Below are 18,524 nucleotides of genomic sequence, written 5' to 3' on the forward strand. Positions count from 1 at the left end.
GTTCAAGTAGCTTAATCTAGGCTTTCCATTGAAAAACACTTTCTAAATAACCCTATATGCTTTCCAGAAATTCTACCTCATTTCTGATCAACAATATGTCAACATCATATATTCATCAGAAATTCTATAGTGCTCCCACTCACTTCTTTGGAAATACAAGTTTCTCATAAACTTTGTATACACCCAAAATCTTTGATCATCTCATCAAAGCATACATTCCAACTCCGAGATGCTTACTCCAGTCCTTAGAAGGATTGCTGGAGCTTTGCATACTTATTAGCATCTTTCAGGATTCACAAAACCTTCCGGTTGTATCACATACAACCTTTCCTCAAGAAAATCGTCGAGGAAACAATGTTTTGACATCCTATCTGCAAGATTTCATAAATAATGCAGTAATCGCTAATATAATTCCAACAGACTCTTAGTATCGCTACGAGTGAGAAATTCTCATCGTAGTCAACTCCTTGAACTTGTCAGAAAATATCTTAACGACAAGTCGAGCTTTCTTAATGGTGATACTTACCATCATTGTCCGTCTTCCTTTTAAAATCCATATGTACCTAATAGCCTTACGACCATCAAGTAGTTCTTCCAAAGTCTACGTTTTGTTTTCATATATGGATCCTCTCTCGGATTATATGGCCTCGAGCCATTTTGGAATCCAGGCCCACCATCGCTTCTCCATAGCTCGTAGGTTCATTGTTGTCTAGCAACATGACTTCCAAGACAGGATTACGTACCACTCTGAAGTAGTACGCATCCTTGTCATCCCACGAGGTTTGGTAGTGACTTGATCTGAAGTTTCATGATCACTATCATAAGCTTCCACTTCAATTGGTGTAGGTGCCACAGGAACAACTCCCTGTGCCCTGCCACACACTAGTTTAAGAGACGGTTCAATAACCTCATCAAGTCTCCACCATCCTCCCACTCAATTCTTTCGAGAGAAACTTTTCCTCGAGAAAGGACCCGATTCTAGAAACAATCCCTTATTGCTTTCGGATCTGAGACAGGAAGTATACCCAACTGTTTTGGGTGTCCTATGAAGATGCATTTATCCGCTTTGGGTTCGAGCTTATCAGCGTGAAACTTTTTCACATAAGCATCGCAGCCCCAAACTTTTAAGAAATGACAGCTTAGGTTTCTCTAAACCATAGTTCATACGGTGTCATCTCATCGGAATTACGTGGTGTCCTATTTAAAGTGAATGTGGTTGTCTCTAATGCCTAACCCATAAACTATCGTGGTAATTCGATAAGAGACATCATGGTATGCATCATATCCAATAGGGTGCAGTTATGATGTTCGGACACACCATCACACTATGGTGTTCCAGGCTGTATTAGTTGTGAAACAATTTCCACAATGTCTTAATTCTATGCCAAACTCGTAATTCAGATATTCATCTCTATGATCATATCATAGATATTTTATCCTCTTGTCACGACGATCTTTCAACTTCACCCTGAAATTACTTGAACCTTTCAATAATTCTGACTCGTGATTCATCAAGTAAATGTACTCAACATCTACTCAAATCATCTGTGAAGTAAGAACATAACAATATCCACTACGCGCCTCAGCACTCATTGGACTGCACACATCAAAATGTATTACTTCCAACAAGTTGCTTTCTAATTCCATTTTACTGAAAACGAGGCTTTCAGTCATCTTGCCCATGTGGTATGATTTGCATGTCTCAAGTGATTCAAAATCAAGTGAGTCCAAACGGTCCATTTGCATGGAGTTTCTTCATGCATATACACCAATAGACATGGTTCGCATGTCTCAAACTTTTCAAAACGAGTGAGCCCAAAGATCCATCAACATGGAGCTTCTTCATGCGTCTTATACCGATATGACTTACGTGGCAGTGCCACAAGTAGGTGGTACTATCATTACTATCTTATATCTTTTGGCATGAACATGTGAATCACTACGACTGAGATTCAATAAACCATTCATTTTAGGTGCAAGACCATTGAAGGTATTATTCAAATAAACAGAGTAACCATTATTCTCCTTAAATGAATAAACGTATTGCGATAGACATAATCCAATCATGTCTATGCTCAACGCAAACACAAATCTCGATGGTAGAGGGAGCGTGCGATGCTTGATCACATCAAGCTTGGGAAAAACTTCCAACACATATCGCCAGCTTACCTTTAGCTAGTCTCCGTTTACTCCGCAGTCTTTTATTTCGAGTTTACTAACACTTAGCAACCGAACCGGTATCTAATACCATGGTGCTACTAGGAGTACTAGTAAAGTACACATTAACACAATGTATATCCAATATACTTTTATCGACCTTGCCAGCCTTCTCGTCTACCAAGTATCTAGGGTAATTCTGCTCCAGTGGTTGTTCCCCTTATTACAGAAGCACTTAGTCTCGGGTTTGGGTTCAACCTTGGGTTTCTTCACTAGAGCAGCAGCTGATTTTCTGTTTCATGAAGTATCCCTTTTTGCCCTTGCCCTTCTTGAAACTAGTGGTTTCACCAACCATCAACAATTGATGCTCCTTCTTGATTTCTACTTTTGTGGTGTCAAACATCGCGAATATCTCAAAGATCATCATATATGTCCCTGATATATTATAGTTCATCACGAAGCTCTAGCAGCTTGGTGGCAATGACTTTGGAAAAACATCACTATCTCATCTGGAAGATTAACTCCCACTCGATTCAAGTGATTGTGGTACTCAGACAATCTAAGCACAAGCTCAACGATTGAGCTTTTCTCCCTTAGTTTGTAGGCTAAGAAACTCGTCGGAGGTCTTATACCTCTTGACGTGGGCACGAGCCTGAAATCCCAATTTCAGCCCTCGAAACATCTCATATGTTTCGCGACGTTTCAAAACGTCTTCGGTACCTCAACTCTAAACTGTTTAACTGAACTATCACGTAGTTATCAAAATGTGTATGTCAGATGTTCGCAACATCCACAGACGACATTCGAGGCTCAGCACACTGAGAGGAGCATTAAGGACATAAGCCTTCTATGAAGCAATGAGGACAATCCTCAGTTTACGGACCTAGTCCGCATAATTGCTACTATCATCTTGCAACTAAATTTTCTCTAGGAACATATCTAAACAGTAGAACTGAAGCGCGAGCTACGACATAATTTGCGAAGACCTTTTGACTATGTTCAGGATAATTAAGTTCATCTTATGAACTCCCACTCAGATAGACATCCCTCTAGTCATCTCAATGATTACATGATCCGAGTCAACTAGGCCGTGTACGATCATCACGTGAGACGGACTAGTCATCATCGATGAACATCTTCATGTTGATCGTATCTTCTATACGACTCATGTTCGACCTTTCGGTCTTCCGTGTTCCGAGGCCATGTCTGTACATGCTAGGCTCGTCAAGTCAACCTAAGTGTTTCGCATGTGTCCCGAGGCCATGTCTGTACATGCTAGGCTCGTCAACACCCGTTGTATTCGAACGTTAGAATCTATCACACCCGATCATCACGTGGTGCTTCGAAACAACGAACCTTCGCAACGGTGCACAGTTAGGGGGAACACTTTCTTGAAATTTTTAATGAGGGATCATCTTATTTACTACCGTCGTTCTAAGCAAATAAGATGCAAAAACATGATAAACATCACATGCAATCAAAAAGTGACATGATATGGCCAATATCATTTTGCTCCTTTTGATCTCCATCTTCGGGGCTCCATGATCATCGTTGTCACCGGCATGACACCATGATCTCCATCATCGTGTCTTCATGAAGTTGTCTCGCCAACTATTACTTCTACTACTACAGCTAACGGTTAGCAATAAAGTAAAGTAATTACATGACGTTTATATTGACACGCAGGTCATAAATAAATTAAGACAACTCCTATGGCTCCTGCCGGTTGTCATACTCATCGACATGCAAGTCGTGATTCCTATTACAAGAACATGATCATCTCATACATCACATATATCATTCATCACATCCTTTGGCCATATCACATCACAAAACACTTGCTGCAAAAACAAGTTAGACATCCTCTAATTGTTGTTGCAAGTTTTTACGTGGCTGCTATAGGTTTCTAGCAAGAACGTTTCTTACCTATGCCAAAACCACAACGTGAATTGCCAATTTCTATTTACCCTTCATAAGGACCCTGTTCATCGAATCCGATCCGACTAAAGTGGGAGAGACAGACACCCGCCAGCCACCTTATGCAACTAGTGCATGTCAGTCGGTGGAACCGGTCTCACGTAAGCGTACGTGTAAGGTTGGTCCGGGCCGCTTCATCCCACGATGCCGCCGAATCAAGATAAGACTAGTAACGGCAAGATAATTGACAATATCGACGCCCACAACTACTTTGTGTTCTACTCGTGCATAGTAACTACGCATAGACCTAGCTCATGATGCCACTGTTGGGGAACGTAGCAGAAATTCAAAATTTTCTACGCATCACCAAGATCAATCTATGGAGTAATCTAGCAACAAGGGGAAGGACAGTGCATCTACATACCCTTGTAGATCGCTAAGCGGAAGCATTCAAGTGAACAGGTTGATGGAGTCGTACTCGTCGTGATCCAAATCACCGATGATCCTAGTGTCGAACGGACGGCACCTCCGTGTTCAACACACGTACAGCCCGGTGACGTCTCCTACGCCTTGATCTAGCAAGGGGAGAAGGAGAGGTTGGGGAAGACTCCATCCAGCAGCAGCACGACGACGTGGTGGTGGTGGAGGAGCGCGGGACTCCAGCAGGGCTTCGCCAAGCACTACGAGAGACGAGGAGGGAGAGGGGTAGGGCTGCGCCAACAGGGAGAGCAAATCGTGTGTTGGGCAGCCCCCATACCTCAAGTATATATAGGGGGAGGGGAGGGGCTGCGCCCCCACCTAGGGTTCCCTCCCTAGGGGTGGTGGCAGCCCCTAGATCCCATCTAGGAGGCGGCCACAAGGGGGAGAGGGGGAGGCGCACCTAGGGTGGGCCTTAGGGCCCATCGGCCCTAGGGTTTGCCCCCTTCCCCTCTTAGAGGCGCCTTGGGCCTTGGTGGGAGGCGCCCCAGCCCACCTAGGGGCTAGTCCCTTCCCACTATTGGCCCATGTAGGCCTCCGGGGCTGGTGGCCCCACCTGGTGGACCCCCGGACCCCTCCGGTGGTCCCGGTACACTACCGGTGATGCCCGGAACACTTTCGGTGGCCAAAACCATACTTCCTATATATCAATCTTTACATCCGGACCATTCCGGAACTCCTCGTGACATCCGGGATCTCATCCGGGACTCCGAACAACATTCGGTAACCGCGTACATACTTTCCCTATAACCCTAGCGTCATCGAACCTTAAGTGTGTAGACCCTATGGGTTCGGAACCATGCAGACATGACCGAGATAACTCTCCGGTCAACAACCAACAGCGGGATGTGGATACCCATGTTGGCTCCCACATGTTCCACGATGATCTCATCGGATGAACCACGATGTCAAGGACTTAATCAATCCCGTATACAATTCCCTTTGTCTAGCGGTACGATACTTGCCCGAGATTCGATCGTCGGTATCCCGATACCTTGTTCAATCTCGTTACTGGCAAGTCTCTTTACTCGTTCCGTAACACATCATCCCGTGATCAACTCCTTGGTCACATTGTGCACATTATGATGATGTCCTACCGAGTGGGCCCAGAGATACCTCTCCGTTTACACGGAGTGACAAATCCCAGTCTCGATTCGTGCCAACCCAACAGACACTTTCAGAGATATCTGTAGTGTACCTTTATAGCCACCTAGTTACGTTGTGACGTTTGGCACACTCAAAGCACTCCTACGGTATCCGGGAGTTGCACAATCTCATGGTCTAAGGAAATGATACTTGACATTAGAAAAGCTTTAGCATACGAACTACATGATCTTGTGCTAGGCTTAGGATTGGGTCTTGTCCATCACATCATTCTCCTAATGATGTGATCCCGTTATCAACAACATCCAATGTCCATGGTCAGGAAACCGTAACCATCTATTGATCAACGAGCTAGTCAACTAGAGGCTTACTAGGGACATGGTGTTGTCTATGTATCCACACATGTATCTGAGTTTCCTATCAATACAATTCTAGCATGGATAATAAACGATTATCATGAACAAGGAAATATAATAATAACCAATTTATTATTGCCTCTAGGGCATATTTCCAACAATATGAGCATCCAGGTTCCGCTGTTGGTTATTGACCAGAGAGGTGTCTCGGTCATGTTTACATAGTTCTCGAACCCGCAGGGTCCGCATGCTTAACGTTCGATGATGATTTTATATTATATGAGTTATGTGATTTGGTGACCGAATGTTGTTCGGAGTCCCGGATGAGATCATGGACATGACGAGGAGTCTCAAAATGTTCGAGAGGTAAAGATTGACATATAGGACGATGGTATTCAGACACCGGAAGTTCCAAGGCAACCCCACCACTTCCAAGTTCCGATCCAAATGAATATTACAATTTTTATATTTTATGTTTGATTATTGGATGGTTTGTTGATGTGGTTGTGCCTTTTGTGCCACGTGCGAGAAATCAATCTTGTTTTTCTTTCTCATGAACTGAGGTGAGATATTTTGATGCACCATTCCAGCTAGGGATGTCTGGTCTTGACGAATTGGAGATGGAGGGGATTATGAACTACAAAACATGAAGAGAGAAAGGATAATGAGTGAAGCCTTTGTGGCAAAACATGAAATCGGCAACAAGTATCATGGTTATACAAGCCTTCGATCAGTACTCGGCAATAACACTCTTGCAACACTGATTACTCAGCCAATGGAAGGTTGATACCTAGGGAATGAAGGTCGTGTACCTCATCATCAAATTATGGTCTTGGATACATTTCCATAAGGAGACATTGGATCTCAAAGGGATGATAAGCTGAGCAAAGTACTTTTTGTTTTTAACCCAAATGCTTTGCTAACCCTAAACCTGGAGCGAGATACAGTTTATATATGTTCCCCATGAAGAGGTTCTGGGTGGGTGAAGTTACATATGAAGGAAATATGCCCTAGAGGCAATAATAAAGTTATTATTTATTTCCTTATTTCATGATAAATGTTTATTATTCATGCTAGAATTGTATTAACCGGAAACATAATACATGTGTGAATACATAGACAAACATGGTGTCACTAGTATGCCTCTACTTGACTAGCTCATTGATCAAAGATGGTTAAGTTTCCTAGCCATAGACATGAGTTGTTATTTCATCAACGGGATCACATCATTAGGAGAATGATGTGATTGACTTGACCCATTTCGTTAGCTTAGCACTTGATCGTTTAAGTTTATTGCTATTGCTTTCTTCATGACTTATACATGTTCCTATGACTATGAGATTATGCAACTCCCGAATACCGGAGGAACACTTTGTGTGCTACCAAACGTCACAACGTAACTGGGTGATTATAAAGGTGATCTACAGGTGTCTCCGATGGTGTTCGTGGTGTTGGCATAGATCAAGAATAGGATTTGTCACTCCGATTGTCGGAGAGTTAATCTCTGGGCCCTCTCGGTAATGCACATCACTATAAGCCTTGCAAGCAATGTGGCTAATGATTTAGTTGCAGGATGTTGCATTACGGAACGAGTAAAGTGACTTGCCGGTAACGAGATTGAACTAGGCATTGAGATACCTACGATCGAATCTCGGGCAAGTAACATACCGATGACAAAGGGAACAACGTATGTTGTTATGCGGTTTGACCGATAAAGATCTTCGTAGAATATGTAGGAACCAATATGACCATCTAGGTTCCGCTATTGGTTATTGACCGAAGACGTGTCTCGGTCATGTCTACATAGTTCTCGAACCCGTAGGGTCCGCACGCTTAAAGTTCTGTGACTATCGGTATTATGAGTTTTTGTGTTTTGATGTACCGAATGTTGTTCGGAGTCCCGAATATGATCACGGACATGACGAGGAGTCTCGAAATGGTTGAGACATAAAGATCGATATATTTGATGATTATGTTCGGATACCGAAAAGGTTTCGGGAGGTTTCGGACATTTATCGGAGTACCGGGGGGTTACCGGAACCCCCCGGGGAGTATATTGGGCCTAATGGGCCTTAGTGGAAGAAGAGGAGGGGCGGCCAAGGGCAGCCGCGCGCCCCTTCCCCCTCTAGTGTGAATTGGACAAGGAGGGGGGCCTTTCCTTCTCTATTCTCTCCCTTCCTTCTCCTCTCCTACTCCAACTAGGAAAAGAGGGAGTCCTACTCCCAGTAGGAGTAGGACTCCCCCCTTGGCGCGCCCTCCTCCTTGGTCGACCGCCTCCCCCTAGCTCCTTTATATATGGGGGCAGGGGGCACCTCTAGACACACAAGTTGATCATTGATCTCTCCCAGCCGTGTGCGGTGCCCCCCTCCACCATAATCCACTTCGGTCATACTGTAGTGGTGCTTAGGCGAAGCCCTGCAACGGTAACTTCATCAACATCGTCAGCATATCGTCGTGCTGACGAAACTCTTCCCCAAGCTCTACTGGATCGTGAGTTCGCGGGACGTCCCCGAGCTGAACGTGTGCTGAACGCGGAGGTGCCGTACGTTCGGTACTAAGGATCGGTCGATCGTGAAGACGTACGACTACATCAACCGCGTTGTCATAACGCTTACACTTAACGGTCTACAAGGGCACGTGGACGACACTCTCCCCTCTCGTTGCTATGCATCACCATGATCTTGCATGTGCGTAGGAATTTTTTTGAAATTACTACGTTCCCGAATAGTGGCATCCGAGCCAGGTTATTGTGTAGATGTTATATGCACGCGTAGAACACAAGTGAGTTGTGGGCGATTGATGTCTACTACACAACCTTCTTCTTGTAGACATTGTTGGGCCTCCAAATGCAGAGGTTTGTAGGACAGTAGGAAATTTTCCTCAAGTGGATGACCTAAGGTTTATCAATCCGTAGGAGGCGTAGGATGAAGATGGTCTCTCTCAAGCAACCCTACAACCAAATAACAAAGAGTCTCTTCTGTCCCCAACACACCCAATACAATGGTAAATTGTATAGGTGCACTAGTTCGGCGAAGAGATGGTGATACAAGTGCAATATGGATGGTAGATATAGGTTTTTGTAATCTGAAAATATAAAAACAACAAGGTAACTAATGATAAAAGTGAGCACAAACGGTATTGCAATGCTAGGAAACAAGGCCTAGGGTTCATACTTTCACTAGTGCAAGTTCTCTCAATAATAATAACATAATTGGATCACATAACTATCCCTCAACATGCAACAAAGAGTCACTCCAAAGTCACTAATAGCGGAGAACAAACGAAGAGATTATGGTAGGGTACGAAACCACCTCAAAGTTATCCTTTCTGATCGATCTATTCAAGAGTACGTAGTAAAATAACATGAAGCTATTCTTTCCGTTCAATCTATCATAGAGTTCGTACCAGAATAACACCTTAAGACACAAATCAACCAAAACCCTAATGTCACCTAGATACTCCAATGTCACCTCAAGTATCCGTGGGAATGATTATATGATATGCATCACACAATCTCAGATGCATCTATTCAAACAAACACAAAGTACTTCAAAGAGTGCCCCAAAGTTTCTACCGGAGAGTCAAGACGAAAACATGTGCCAATCCCTATGCATAGGTTCATGGGCGGAACCCGCAAGTTGATCACCAAAACATACATCAAGTGGATCAATAGAATACCCCATTGTCACCACGGGTATCCCATGCAAGACATACATCAAGTGTTCTCAAATCCTTAAAGACTCAATCTGATAAGATAACTTCAAAGGGAAAATTCAATCCATTACAAGAGAGTAGAGGGGGAGAAACATCATAAGATCCAACTATAATAGCAAAGCTCGCGATACATCAAGATCATACCACCTCAAGAACACGAGAGAGAGAGAGAGATCAAACACATAGCTACTGGTACATACCCTCAGCCCCGAGGGAGAACTACTCCCTCCTCGTCATGGAGAGCGCCAGGATGATGAAGATGGCCACCGGTGAGGGTTCCCCCCTCCGGCAGGGTGCCGGAACGGATCTAGATTGGTTTTCAATGGCTACGGAGGCTTCTGGCGGCGGAACTCCCGATCTATTGTGCTCCTCGAAGTTTTTAGGGTATATGGGTATATATAGGAGGAAGAAGTACGTCGGTGGACCTCCGGGCTGTCCACGAGGCAGGGGGCGCGCCCAGGGGGGTGGGCGCGCCCCCACCCTCATGGGTAGCCAAGGAATCTCCTGGTCAAACTCCGATACTCCGTGGGCTTCTTCTGGTCCAAAAATAAGTTCCATGAAGTTTTAGGTCAATTGGACTCCGTTTGATTTTCCTTTTTTGTGATACTCTAAAACAAGGAAAAAAACAGAAACTGGCACTGGGCTCTAGGTTAATAGGTTAGTCCCAAAAATCATATAAAATAGCATATAAATGCATATAAAACATCCAAGGTTGATAATATAATAGCATGGAACAATCACAAAATATAGATACGTTGGAGACGTATCAGCATCCCCAAGCTTAATTCCTGCTCGTCCTCGAGTAGGTAAATGATAAAAACATAATTTTTGATGTGGAATGCTACCTAACATATTTATCCATGTAATTCTCTTTATTGTGGCAAGAATATTCAGATCCATAAGATTCAAGACAAAAGTTTAATATTGACATAAAAATAATAATACTTCAAGCATACTAACCAAGTAATCATGTCTTCTCAAATAACATGGCCAAAGAAAGCTATCCCTACAAAATCATATAGTCTGGCTATGCTCCATCTTCACCACACAACGTATTTAAATCATCCACAACCCCAATGACAAGCCAAGCAATTGTTTCATACTTTTGATGTTCTCAAACTTTTTCAATCTTCACGCAATACATGAGCGTGAGCCATGGATATAGCACTATATGTGGAATAGAAGGGCAGTTGGGGAGAAGACAAAAATGGAGAAGATAGTCTCACATCAACTAGGCGTATCAACAGGCTATGGAGATGCCCATCAATAGATATCAATGTGAGTGAGTAGGGATTGCCATGCCACGGATGCACTAGAGCTATAAATGTGTGAAAGCTCAACAGAAGAAACTAGTGGGTGTGCATCCAACTCGCTTGCTCACGAAGACCTAGGGCATTTTGAGGAAGCACATCATTGGAATATACAAGCCAAGTTCTATAATGAAAGATTCCCACTAGTATATGAAAGTGACAACATAAGAGACTCTCTATCATGAAGATCATGGTGCTACTTTGAAGCACAAGTGTGGTAAAAAGGATAGTAGCATTGCCCCTTCTCTCTTTTTCTCTCATTTTATTTTATTATTTTATTTGGGCCTTTTCTCTTTTTTTATGGCCTCTTTTTTCTCTTTTTTTATTTTTCGTCCGGAGTCTCATCCCGACTTATGGGGGAATCATAGTCTCCATCATCCTTTCCTCCCTGGGACAATGCTCTAATAACGATGAACATCACACTTTTATTTACTTACAACTCAAGAATTACAACTCGATACTTAGAACAAAATATGACTCTATATGAATGCCTCCGGCGGTGTACCGGGATGTGCAATGACTCAAGAGTGACATGTATGGAAGAGTTATGAACGATGGCTTTGCCACAAATATGATGTCAACTACATGATCATGCAAAGCAATATGACAATGATGAAGCGTGTCATAATAACGGAACGGTGGAAAGTTCCATGGTAATATATCTCAGAATGGCTATGGAAATGCCATAATAGGTAGTTATGGTGGCTGTTTTGAGGAAGGTATATGGTGGGTTTATGGTACCGGCAAAAGTTGTGTGGTACTAGAGAGGCTAGCAATGGTGGAAGGGTGAGAGTGCGTATAATCCATGGACTCAACATTAGTCATAAAGAACTCACATACTTATTGCAAAAATCTTTTAGTTATCGAAACAAAGTACTACGCGCATGCTCCTAGGGGGATAGATTGGTAGGAAAAGACCATCGCTTGTCCCCGACCGCCAGTCATAAGGAAGACAATCAATAAATAATTCATGCTCTGACTTCATCACATAACGGTTCACCATACGTGCATGCTACAGGAATCACAAACTTCAACACAAGTATTTCTCAAATTCAAAACTACTCAACTAGCATGACTCTAATATTACCATCCTCATATCTCAAAACAATCATCAAGTATCAAACTTCTCATAGTATTCAATGCACTCTATATGAAAGTTTTTATTATATCCCTCTTGGATGCCCATCATATTAGGACTAGTTTCATAACCAAAGCAAACAACCATGCTGTTCTAAAGACTCTCAAAATAATATAAGTGAAGCACTATAGTTCATCTATTCTTCAAAATAAAACCACCACCGTGCTCTAAAAAGATATAAGTGAAGCACTAGAGCAAACGACAAACTACTCCGAAAGATATAAGTGAAGATCAATGAGTAGTCGAATAATCATGCAACTATATGAAGACTATCTAACATTTAAGAATTTCATATCTTGGTATTTTATTCAAATAGCAAGCAAAAACAAAAATAAATAAAATGACGCTCCAAGCAAAACACATATCATGTGGCGAATAAAAATATAGCTCCAAGTAAAGTTACCAATGAACGAAGACGAAAGAGGGGATGCCTTCCGGGGCATCCCCAAGCTTAGGCTTTTGTTTGTCCTTGAATATTACCTTGGGGTTCCTTGGGCATCCCCAAGCTTAGGCTCTTTGCACTCCTTATTCCATAGTCCATCGAGTCTTTACCCAAAACTTGAAAACTTCACAACACAAAACTTAACAGAAAACTCGTAAGCTCCGTTAGCGAAAGAAAACAAAACACCACTTCAAGGTACTGTAATGAACTCATTATTTATTTATATTGGTGTTAAACCTACTGTATTCCAACTTATCTATGGTTTATAAACCCTTTTACTAGCCATAGATTCATCAAAATAAGTAAACAACACATGAAAAACAGAATCTGTCAAAAACAGAACAGTCTGTAGTAATCTGTAACTAATGCAAACTTCTGGAACCTCAAAAATTCTAAAATAAATTGCTGGACATGAGGAATTTATCTATTAATCATCTTAAAAAATAATTAACTAAATAGCACTTTCAAAATAAAAATGGCAGCAGTTCTCGTGAGCGCTAAAGTTTCTGTTTTTACAGCAAGATTAAAAAGACTTTCCCCAAGTCTTCCCAACGGTTCTACTTGGCACAAACGCTAATTAAACACAAAAACACAACCAAAACAGAGGCTATATAAATTATTTATTACTAAACAGGAGCAAAAAGCAAAGAATAAAAATAAAATTGGGTTTCCTCCCAACAAGCGCTATCGTTTAACGCCCCTAGCTAGGCATGATGATTTCAATGATGCTCACATAAAAGATAAGAATTGTAACATAAAGAGAGCATCATGAAGAATATGACTAGCACATTTAAGCCTAATCCACTTCCTATGCATAGGGATTTTGTGCAAACAACTTATGGGAACAATAATCAACTAGCATAGGAAGGCAAAACAAGCATAACTTCAAAACTTTAAGCACATAGAGAGGAAACTTGGTATTATTGCAATTCCTACAAGCATATATTCCTCCCTCATAATAATTTTCAGTAGCATCATGAATGAATTAAACAATATAACCAGCACCTAAAGCATTCTTTTCATGATCTACAAGCATAGAAATTTTATTACTCTCCACAGAAGCAAAATTATCCTCATTCGGAATAGTGGGAGCAAACTCAACAAAATAACTATCATGTGAGGCATAATCCAATCGAAAACTAAAATCATGATGACAAGTTTCATGCTTATCATTATTCTTTATAGCATACATGTCATCACAATAATCATCATAGATAGCAACTTTGTTCTCATAGTCAATTGGAACCTCTTCCAAAATAGTGGATTCATCACTAAATAAAGTCAGGACCTCTCCAAATCCACTTTCATCAATATAATCATCATAAATAGGAGGCATTCTTTCATCATAATAAATTTGCTCATCAAAACTTGGGGGACAAAAAATATCATCTTCATCGAACATAGCTTCCCCAAGCTTGTGGCTTTGCATATCATTAGCATCATGGATATTCAAGGAATTCATACTAACAACATTGCAATCATGCTCATCATTCAAATATTTAGTGCCAAACATTCTAATGCATTATTCTTATAGCACTTGAGCACAATTATCGGAATCCTTATTTCACGAAAGACATTAAAAAGATGAAGCATATGAGGTACCCTTAATTCCATTTTTTATAGTTTTCTTTTATAGACTAAACTAGTGATAAAACAAGAAACAAAAAGATTCGATTGCAAGATCTAAAGATATACCTTCAAGCGGTAACCTCCCCGGCAACGACGCCAGAAAAGAGCTTGATGTCTACTACACAACCTTCTTCTTATAGACGTTGTTGGGCCTCCAAGTGCAGAGGTTTGTAGGACAGTAGAAAATTTCCCTCGAGTGGATGACCTAAGGTTTATCAATCCGTAGGAGGCATAGGATGAAGATGGTCTCTCTCAAGCAACCCTACAACCAAATAACAAAGGGTCTCTTGTGTCCCCAACACACCCAATACAATGGTAAATTGTATAGGTGCACTAGTTCGGCGAAGAGATGGTGATACAAGTGCAATATGGATGGTAGATATAAGTTTTTGTAATGTGAAAATATAAAAACAGCAAGGTAACTAATGATAAAAGTGAGCACAAACAGTATTGCAATGCTAGGAAACAAGGCCTAGGGTTCATACTTTCACTAGTGCAAGTTCTCTCAACAATAATAACATAATTGGATCACATAACTATCCCTCAACATGCAACAAAGAGTCACTCCAAAGTCACTAATAGCGGAGAACAAACGAAGAGATTATGGTAGGGTACGAAACCACCTCAAAGTTATCCTTTCTGATCGATCTAAGGTTTATCAATCCGTAGGAGGCATAGGATGAAGATGGTCTCTCTCAAGCAACCCTACAACCAAATAACAAAGAGTCTCTTGTGTCCCCAACACACCCAATACAATGGTAAATTGTATAGGTGCACTAGTTCGGCGAAGAGATGGTGATACAAGTGCAATATGGATGGTAGATATAGGTTTTTGTAATGTGAAAATATAAAAACAGCAAGGTAACTAATGATAAAAGTGAGCACAAACAGTATTGCAATGCTAGGAAACAAGGCCTAGGGTTCATACTTTCACTAGTGCAAGTTCTCTCAACAATAATAACATAATTGGATCACATAACTATCCCTCAACATGCAACAAAGAGTCACTCCAAAGTCACTAATAGCGGAGAACAAACGAAGAGATTATGGTAGGGTACGAAACCACCTCAAAGTTATCCTTTCTGATCGATCTATTCAAGAGTCTGTAGCAAAATAACATGAAGCTATTCTTTCCGTTCAATCTATCATAGAGTTCGTACTAGAATAACACCTTAAGACACAAATCAACCAAAACCCTAATGTCACCTAGATACTCCAATGTCACCTCAAGTATCCGTGGGTATGATTATACGATATGCATCACACAATCTCAGATTCGTCTATTCAAACCAACACAACGTACTTCAAAGAGTGCCCCAAAGTTTCTACCAGAGAGTCAAGACGAAAACGTGTGCCAACCCCTATGCATAGGTTCATGGGCGGAACCCGCAAGTTGATCACCAAAACATACATCAAGTGGATCAATAGAATACCCCATTGTCACCACGGGTATCCCACGCAAGACATACATCAAGTGTTCTCAAATCCTTAAAGACTCATTCCGATAAGATAACTTCAAAGGGAAAACTCAATCCATTACAAGAGAGTAGAGGGGGAGAAACATCATAAGATCCAACTATAATAGCAAAGCTCGCGATACATCAAGATCGTACCACCTCAAGAACACGAGAGAGAGAGAGAGAGAGAGAGAGATCAAACACATAGCTACTGGTACATACCCTCAGCCTCGAGGGAGAACTACTCCCTCCTCGTCATGGAGGGCGCCGGGATGATGAAGATGGCCACCGGTGAGGGTTCCCCCATCCGGCAGGGTGCCAGAACGGGTCTGGTTTAGTTTTTGGTGGCTACGGAGGCTTCTGGCGGCAGAACTCCTGATATATTGTGCTCCTCGAAGTTTTTAGGGTATATGGGTATATATAGGAGGAAGAAGTACGTCGGTGGACCTCTGGGCTGTCCACGAGGTAGGGGGCGCGCCCAGGGGGGTGGGCGCGCCCCCCACCCTCGTGGGCAGCCAAGGAATCTCCTGGTCCAACTCCGATACTCCGTGGGCTTCTTCTGGTCCAAAAATAAGTTCCGTGAAGTTTCAGGTCAATTGGAATCCGATTGATTTTCCTTTTCTACGATACTCTAAAACAAGGAAAAAACAGAAACTGGCACTGGGCTCTAGGTTAATAGGTTAGTCCCAAAAATCATATAAAATAGCATATAAATGCATATAAAACATCCAAGGTTGATAATATAATAGCATGGAACAATCAAAAATTATAGATACATTGGAGACGTATCAGCGATACACGTCATACTACTTACCAGCATGTCATACTTTAGTTCGGCGGTATTGTTGGATGAAGCGGCCCGGACCGACATTACGCGTACGCTTATGCGAGACTGGTTCTACCGATGTGCTTTGCACATAGGTGGCTGGCGGGTGTCAGTTTCTCCAACTTTAGTTGAACTGAGTGTGGCTACACCCAGTCCTTGAGAAGGTTAAAACAACACTAACTTGACGAACTATCGTTGTGGTTTTGATGCGTAGGTAAGAACGGTTCTTGCTCAGCCCGTAAGCAGCCACGTAAAACTTGCAACGACAAAGTAGAAGATGTCTAACTTGTTTTTGCAGGGCATGTTGTGATGTGATATGGTCAAGACATGATGCTATATTTATTGTATGAGATGATCATGTTTTGTAACAGAGTTATCGGCAACTGGCAGGAGCCATATGGTTGTCGCTTTATTGTATGCAATGCAATCGCCCTGTAATTGCTTTACTTTATCACTAAGCGGCAGCGATAGTCGTAGAAGCAATAGTTGGCGAGACGACAACGATGCTATGATGGAGATCAAGGTGTCGCGCCGGTGACAATGGTGATCATGACGGTGCTTTGGAGATGGAGATCAAAGGCACAAGATGATGATGGCCATATCATATCACTTATATTGATTGCATGTGATGTTTATCCTTTATGCATCTTATTCTGCTTTTTTTGGCAGTAGCATTATAGGATGATCTCTCACTAAATTTTAAGGTAAAAGTGTTCTCCCTGAGTATGCACCGTTGCCAAAGTTCGTCGTGCCGAGACACCACGTGATGATCGGGTGTGATAAGCTCAATGTTCATCTACAGCAGGTGTAAGACAGTTTTACACACGCAAAATACTCGGGTTAAACTTGACGAGCCTAGCATATGTAGATATGGCCTCGGAAAACTGAGACCGAATGGTCGAGCATGAATCATATAGTAGATATGATCAACATAGTGATGTTCACCATTGAAAAACTACTCCATTTCACGTGATGATCGGTTATGGTTTAGTTGATATGGATCACGTGATTACTTAGATGATTAGAGGGATGTCTATCTAAGTGGGAGTCCTTAAGTAATATGATTAATTGAACTTAAATTTATCATGAACTTAGTACCTGATAGTATATTGCTTGTCTATGTTATTGTAGATAGATGGCCCGTGCTGTTGTTCCGTTGAATTTTAACGCGTTCCTTGAGAAAGCAAAGTTGAAAGATGATGGTAGCAATTACACGGACTGGGTCCGTAACTTGAGGATTATCCTCATTGCTGCACAGAAGAATTACGTCCTGGAAGCACCGCTGGATGCCAAACCCGCTGTAGGAGCAACGCCAGATGTTATGAATGTCTGGCAGAGCAAAGCTGATGACTACTCTATAGTTCAGTGTGCCATGCTTTACGGCTTAGAACCGGGACTTCAACGTCGTTTTGAATGTCATAGAGCATATGAGATGTTCCAGGAGTTGAAGTTAATATTTCAAGCAAATGCCCGGATTCAGAGATATGAAGTCTCCAATAAGTTCTACATCTGCAAGATGGAGGAGAATAGTTTTGTCAGTGAACATATACTCAGAATGTCTGGGTACCATAATCACTTGACTCAGCTGGGAGTTAATCTTCCGGTTGATAGTGTCATTGACAGAGTTCTTCAATCACTGCCACCAAGCTACAAGAGCTTCGTGATGAACTATAATATGCAAGGGATGGATAAGACGATTCCCGAGCTCTTCGCAATGCTAAAGGCTGCGGGGGTAGAAATCAAGAAGGAGCATCAAGTGTTGATGGTCAACAAGACCACCAGTTTCAAGAAAAAGGGTAAAGGGAAGAAGAAAGGGAACTTCAAGAAGAACGGCAAACAAGTTGCTGCTCAAGAGAAGATACCCAAGTCTGGACCTAAGCCTGAGACTGAGTGCTTCTACTGCAAAGGGACTGGTTGCTACCTCTTGAGCACTTGCATTGGTTTCCCTTGAAGAGGAAAGGGTGATGTAGCAAAGTAGCGTAAGTATTTCCCTCAGT

This window comes from Triticum dicoccoides, chromosome 2A, assembly GCF_002162155.2.
Source record: "Triticum dicoccoides isolate Atlit2015 ecotype Zavitan chromosome 2A, WEW_v2.0, whole genome shotgun sequence".
Taxonomy (NCBI): Eukaryota; Viridiplantae; Streptophyta; class Magnoliopsida; order Poales; family Poaceae; genus Triticum; species Triticum dicoccoides.